This window comes from Rhynchophorus ferrugineus, unplaced genomic scaffold (assembly GCF_030347505.1).
Source record: "Rhynchophorus ferrugineus isolate W39M unplaced genomic scaffold, kcgeb_rfMv2 rfM6, whole genome shotgun sequence".
NCBI lineage: Eukaryota > Metazoa > Arthropoda > Insecta > Coleoptera > Curculionidae > Rhynchophorus > Rhynchophorus ferrugineus.
This window is the reverse complement of record NW_027472585.1, coordinates 42,589,112-42,596,141: the sequence shown is the minus strand read 5'-3', so window position 1 is coordinate 42,596,141 and position 7,030 is coordinate 42,589,112. Positions and strand designations below refer to the sequence as shown.

At 35.0% G+C, this 7,030-nt stretch overlaps 1 long non-coding RNA gene across 2 annotated transcripts; it reads right to left on the bottom strand.

Moving 5' to 3' along the window:
- Positions 1–4,136: 4,136 nt before the first annotated feature.
- Positions 4,137–4,880, bottom strand: LOC143197961 (uncharacterized). 2 transcript variants are annotated; one of them, XR_013006114.1, is made up of 2 exons: positions 4,734–4,880; positions 4,137–4,425 (listed from the first exon to the last, which is right to left on the bottom strand). It is a non-coding gene; the product is annotated as an uncharacterized LOC143197961 (long non-coding RNA). The 2 variants fall into 2 exon arrangements; XR_013006115.1 differs by having other exon boundaries at positions 4,137–4,383.
- Between the last annotated feature and the right edge of the window lie 2,150 nt (positions 4,881–7,030).

The following is a 7,030-nucleotide window of genomic DNA, read 5'->3' as shown; positions in this document are numbered from 1 at the left end:
ATAAAAACCAGTAATGCGTCCAAATGGGCAACGGTGGCGATACTTAAAACAAAAAAGTAATTGGAAACAATTACTTTCACCGGTATTTCGATGAATAGGATTTTACATGAAAGGTGTTTAATAGAACAATGCACCGATGTAGTTTAACGTCAATAAGAATCTGTGAGTGATTGCGCGCGTGGAACAAGTGTACCATTATTCAATTTACTCTATCGACATTTTTTTCAGGCGTAAAGAACATCTAGAGTTGAAGTAAACCTGACAAAATCTAATGAATCTAATGAAATGATCAAATCAATCAAATTAACAGGTCAATTTAAGAGTCCCCGGCCTGACACATAGATGGCGCTACTAGAATTAAATCCGTATGTTTTTTAATTAGTCCTAACCCTCAAAAGATGCGTGTATAAATTTGGCAGCTGTCGGATCATTAGTTTGTGAATTATAGCATCTTGATTGAAGCAACTCTTGTTATTGTGAACAAAATCGATAAAAAGGAATTTCGCGTGCTGATAAAATATTGCTTTTTGAAGGGAAAAAATACAGTTGAAGCAAAAACTTGGCTTGTTTCAATACAATGCCAAGTTTCCGTATACTGCCCCAGGAAAATCAACCATCAAGGATTAGTATGCTAAGTTTAGACGTGGTGAAATGACCACCTAAGACGGTGGACGAAGTGGACGCCCAAAAGAGGTTGTTACCGACGAAAATATTTAAAAAATCCACAAAATGATTTTGAATGACCGTAAATTGAAACTGAATGAAATAGCAGACACTCTAAAGATATCAACTGAACGTGTACATCATATCATTCACGAATATTTGGGTATGAGAAAGCCCTGGTCAAAGAGGGTGCCGGGCGAGCTCACTTTTGACCAAAAACAACGACGAGTTGATGATTCGGAGCAGTGTTTAAAGATGATCAAGCGTAATAAACCCCAGTTTTTGCGTCGATATTTGACAATGGATGAAACATGGCTCCATCATTTCACTTCGAAGTCCAATCGACAATCATCAAGTTCATCATCAAGATAATGCACTGTGTCACAAGTCAGTGAAAACGATGGCAAAAATCCATGAGTTGGGCTTCGAATTGCTTCCTCATCCACCGTATTCTCCAGATCTGGCCCCCAGGGACTGTTCTCAAATTTCAAAAGAATGCTTGCTGAAAAGAAATTTTCTCCGAAACTGAAGCAAGAAAAAAAATCTAAATTATCTGTACGTAATAAGTTACTTCTATACGAGCAGATACTAAAACCTATATGGAATTCAGTCATGAGGATATTCTGCGAGAAGTATCATCAACATAGCACAAGTATTTCAGAATAAAGTCCTAAAAAGTATTTTTTATATTTTAAAGTCTCCTTTTTACCAACGATGGTTTATCTGGACTGGACCTACTGTTTAACGTGGGTTCCGAGCCACGGTCCTCGGCATTAAGCTTACCAAGTGGCGAGTAACTAACTTAGAAACCATCCCAGAAAACATCCGGTCTTACCCAGCCTGGTTACTGGCGTAACTGGAATCATTTTCCTTGTCGGCTTTTACTCTCTTGCCTAGGACAATTACAAATATAAATTTATGACCATGTCCCAGCAGGATTCAAACCTGTGACTGGCGTAACAGTAGGTGCACCGTCCTGTCGCCTTTACCACTGCGCCAACCAAGCCGGCCCTAAGAATTATTGTCAAAGTGCCCAGATACTATAGGGACAGTTACGTATATAGAGACCTTTGGACTCCAACTGTTACAAAGAAAATTAAGAGATTCTGAACAAGATATAAGGAAAAACTCCATTCCTATGTTAACATTGAAGTGCAGTAACTCTTTGGTTACATTGAACTTGAAGCAGACTTAAGAGAACCAAACCATGTGATGTAGTTGTGCAGTGAAGTGTACTAAATGATAAAAATACTGAAGAGTGCTGCTTTTATTTTATTTTGTTATAAACTAAGTAAAGACCAATGGGTCCTCCTAGTTCACTAATTACTTCTACTATTTTTTGAACAAACCTTGTACATACAAATAGATTGGTGAATGCTTGTAGTTTTTATATAGATTTAGTATTTCAAGTTAAAGGGTTTATGGAAGTATGCATACACTCTCATATCCTTGAACCTTTTTTCCATTGATACTCATATTCATGCGAATATCATATGGCGGTGGTGTTGGTTTGGCTTTGCGGGGACGCCGTTCTTTTCTCTTAACCAAGTTTATTTATAACCTCGGGATAATACTAATTCATGAAATTCAATATTGTGTAATTGAACCCATTTAATTATGGTATAAATTTTGATGAGTCATGATAGTTATATTGATGTTTATTTTAGTGTAAAAGTCGATATTAAATCGAAATATTTGTTTTCATATTTTTTCCATTTTTGGTGCTACTTAGCACAACCATCACATTAATATTTTCAAGAAGAAGTGAGATTTTTGAAATAAAACATAGATGGGTTGTCGCTGTTTCCAAATTAATTTCATCCCTTCAAAATTATCAGCTTTGGATATATTCAACCTATTACATTAATTATCTTGAAAAATAGCGTTCCAAAATGCTGCAGTACATGGTTATTTACAAGCAAACAAATATACTATATATAACAGGTCAACTGAAAGGTCTCCGTCCTGACACATAGATGGCGCTATTAGAATTAAATTCATATGTTTTTTTTAATTAGCCCTAACCCTCAAAAGATGTGTGTATAAATTTGATAGTTGTCGGATAATTAGTTTGTGAATTATAGTATTTTGAGTGAAGCAACTTTTGTTACTTTGAAAAAAATGGAAAAAAAGGGATTTCGAGTGTTGATAAAATCCACAAAATGATTCTGAATGGCCGTAAATTTAAATTGAATGAAATAGCGGACACTATATCATAGCGGTACATCATATCATTCAAGAATATTTGGGTATGAGAAAGCTCTGTGCAAAGTGGGTGCCGCGCAAGGTCACTTTTGACCAAAAACAACGACGAGTTGATGATTCGGAGCAGTGTTTGACGATGATGAAGCCTAATAAACCCGAGATTTTGCGTCGATCCGACGCAATCGTCCAATCGACAGTTATCTGAGTGGACTGTACACGATGAACCCGCTCCAAAGCGTGGGAAAACGCAACAGTCGGCTGGCAAGCGACCATTACATAGCGTTATTGGACCGTTTGAAGGACGAAGTCGCCGAAAAACGCGTTTGAAGAAAAATAAAGTGCTGCTTCACTAAGACTATGCACCGTGTCACAAGTCTGTGAAAACCATGGCAAAAATCCATGAATTGGGCTTCGAATTGCTTCCTCATCCACCGTTTTCTCCAGATCTGGCCCCCAACGACTATTTCTTGTTCTCAGATCTCAAAAGAATGCTCGCTGAGAAGACATTTTCGTCGAATGAAGAGGTGATCGCCGAAACTGATGCCTACTTTGACAATCGTACTATAAAAATGGTATCGAAAAGTTGGAGGGTCGCTATAATCAGTGTATCACCCTTGAAGGGAATTATGTTGATTAAAAAAAACTAATTTTACCAAAAATAATATGTTTTACTAACCAGTAAAACCTAAAATATTAACACGACTGAACATGTTGATGACTGAACACGACAGTTGATGGTAAATAGTAATAAAATCAGTCGAACCAAGAACTGAAAGAGTCGATAGTAGTCAATTTCTAAACAGTCTATAGTGAATTTCGGTCGAAAGTATTTATAGCAGTTCAACTCGAATATTCGTAGCTCAAACACGACAACGCCTGCCGGATCAGCTAGTTTAGTAATAAAAAACAAATATACCTACTCAATTTTTCCATTAAAAAACCGTTCAATTTACCAAGCTTACCAAAACTCTGCTAATAGAGATATTATCAGTGCAATTCGCAACACAACCTTGTAACCCAAGCAGCGATATTGTTCCACCATGATAGCCATTGTCAGGCATTTGACGCCTGCGATATGCCGTCTCGGTTCCTACTCCCATTGTGTCGGCGACAACAATGTTTCGTCTGGCACCTTGGGAAATCGATTTGAATCCATCAGATGAGAGAGGAATCAATCATGTGAGGTGTTTGGTTCTCCCAAGATGTGTGAAAATAGCATGGAACGCTGTGAACGATGAAGGAATATAAAAATAACAAAACACCAAACATTAATTTTTTTCATTTATTATAATTTATTTTAAGTAATATTTATTTATATCATTAATTCATTACATAACATTAATCTCTTAATGCTACAGCGTGAACAATATTTTTTTTAGCCCGTCTTTGTTTTGTTGTTGACGCAATAGTGCCATTCTCACACGCGCTCCAGTATTCTCTTCCTGAACTTGTTCTGTTCTTTGGGCTCTTCTATTTCGAATGCTTCTAGATTTATGTGTATCACGTTCGTGTTCACTGTACAATACAAAATACACATAAATAGAACTGATTGAATTACTATGAAAATTGATGAACATTATTATATTAATAATTTATTTTATCTTTGATTACCTTAAATATACATGTAAATATTAGATAGTTTCACGAAAGCGAAAAAATTTATTTTTCTTAATTATATCGAAAATACAAATTGTTAGAAACAGTGAAAAAAAATTCTGTAGAAGTTAGAGCTCTTATAAGTAAACACAAAAAAATCTAACTTTCACCGAATTCGTTTTTCACCATTCCCAACAATATTTTCGTTATAAATAAGAAAGAATAATTTTTGATTTTATAATAAACGTATAAAAATAATTTATACTTACAACTCAATAGCCATTGTTTGCGGGAACTCGTGACTCGAACTCGTTGAGTATTTTAGAAGTTATGTTAATCTCTTAATTACTTTATTAGCTATTAATTATAAATTATATTCAATAATTTTAGTTATCAGTAAATAAATAATAAAGTTACTTGAGAATATATTTGATATGAAAGTTACACTGAGATAGCAAAAATGTTTAACTACTACGCTTGACGCATAAACACTAATAATAGCCGAAAACTGTAGAGGGAGTGAGAGAATGCTTATTATTTTAGATAAATAAGAGACCATCTTCGTTGTCATCTCTACTCCGTGCTGTTTATTGGGTGAGAACTGACACCGGTAGACACATGGAGGGGATAACTTACCAAGTGATAATAATTGATGTTGTCGAGCGGGAAAAAATGATAAAATTATTAAAAAACAGGGGTTGGTGATAGAAAAGTGAAAATTTAGGGTTGTATGTATTTTTTAATGCAACATAATAAAAATTGTGTGGGATCCAACGCTACCATAACTTTCGCACAGCTAAGTGTTCATGTAAAATCGCATATATGCTGGTGGAACTAATGCTTAAGGATGCCTCAATATCACAAGAGGTGACATGACGAACTTGCTTAATCATTTCGCATACTGCATCGATGTTTTCTGGTACAACAGCCGATTTTAGACGACCTTTACGAAACTCGTCGAACAGCGAACTACCACCACGATTGAATTCACTAAACCAGCGATACACGGTGGTTTTTGATGGAGCTTCGTCGCCAAAAGTCAAATTAAGTTGATTGATGCACTCTTGTTGTGATAAACCACGTCGAAAATCGTAAAAAATCATCGTACGAAAATGTTCACGATTCAGTTCCATTTTTTGCCGAGACGATACTTTCAACTAAATATGAACTAAACAAATTGCGCCCGTGTGACAAAATGTTTTGAGTACCTATATCATCAAAGATGTCAAACTTTACGATGGAATCGTCAGATGGACTCACATGACAATAGTGTTGCCAATTCCCTAATATATGATAATTGTGACTTTCTTCCAATCAACCAATACATTTTCCTATATTTCAATTCCAGTTCTTTTCTTTTCTTCTTTATATGTTCCTTCCAGCGAAGTTTTACTTTGAGACTCTTACTGATTACTTATTGGTATTTTTGGTTGTGCGGTCTGATTATACGTCAACTATACTTAGGCAAATTCACTTTTATTAATTTTTATTTTCCAAGTTTGGTTCAATTATTTATATTATCACTTTTCTTGTGGCTTGTTCGCTGTTGTTTCCGATAGCAAAAATCGCACTATCACCAGCAAATGTAACCACCATGAGATTTGTGATATATCACATGTGCAGAGTAGATAGATTTCGTCCCAATACACTTCATTGTAATAAATCTGCTTTAGATTGTTTTATTGTAGAGTAGACTTTCTCTTGTTTGACTCCAAACCTTCTGGGTTAATGTAGAACTTTAATAGTTCACTGTGTTATTTCGGTAACACTTTATGTAATTTATGAACAAGTTCATTATAATATACCTTAGCGAAGGCTTTACATCTAAGAATGTAGCTGAACATACCTTTTTACCTTCATAGGTATTGTTAATTACATCTGTTCGTAGAAACTGGTATTTCTGGTGCTGATTTTTCTCTCTATAGTCGGTTTTATAATGTTCAAGAGGAGTTTTTCAAATACCTTAGTTTTACTGGTATCAGTGTGGCTTTAATTTCATTTGGTGATTTTCCAGATTTTGGGATCATGATCCAAACGTCTGGGGCATGTTTTAGATGAAATGCTTGGTATGTTTTGCAGCAATTGTCGTGTTATTAGGTCATAGCCTTGTGATTTTTTTGGATTAAAGTCAGCTTTGATAACTTTGGTTACTTCTTGCAGCATGACTAATTGAATCGTCGAATTCTCACGTTCTGTGTCCTACAAATTATACTCAATATTACTTTCGTTTGCTATGAAGATTTTTTCTAGATCGTCATCAAATGCTTCCGCTTTTTATTGATTGACTTTACACAGGGAATAATCTGTTTCCTTGTCATCTGTTAGATTTCGTAGATAGTTAATTATGGATTTGTTTTTAATTTCTAGTATTTCCCTCTCTGAAAATATTATAAATATTGAAAAATACTCTTAAGGGCATGGTCTTAAAGGTTGAAAATGTAAAAAAATATCATTAATTTTTTCAAATATCTAGACTAGAATATCCCCTTAAGAGAGCTGTCCATCAAACAGTTATTGCATTGACCAGACTTGTAACAGACTCAGACGGTTTAATACGCTTTAATCT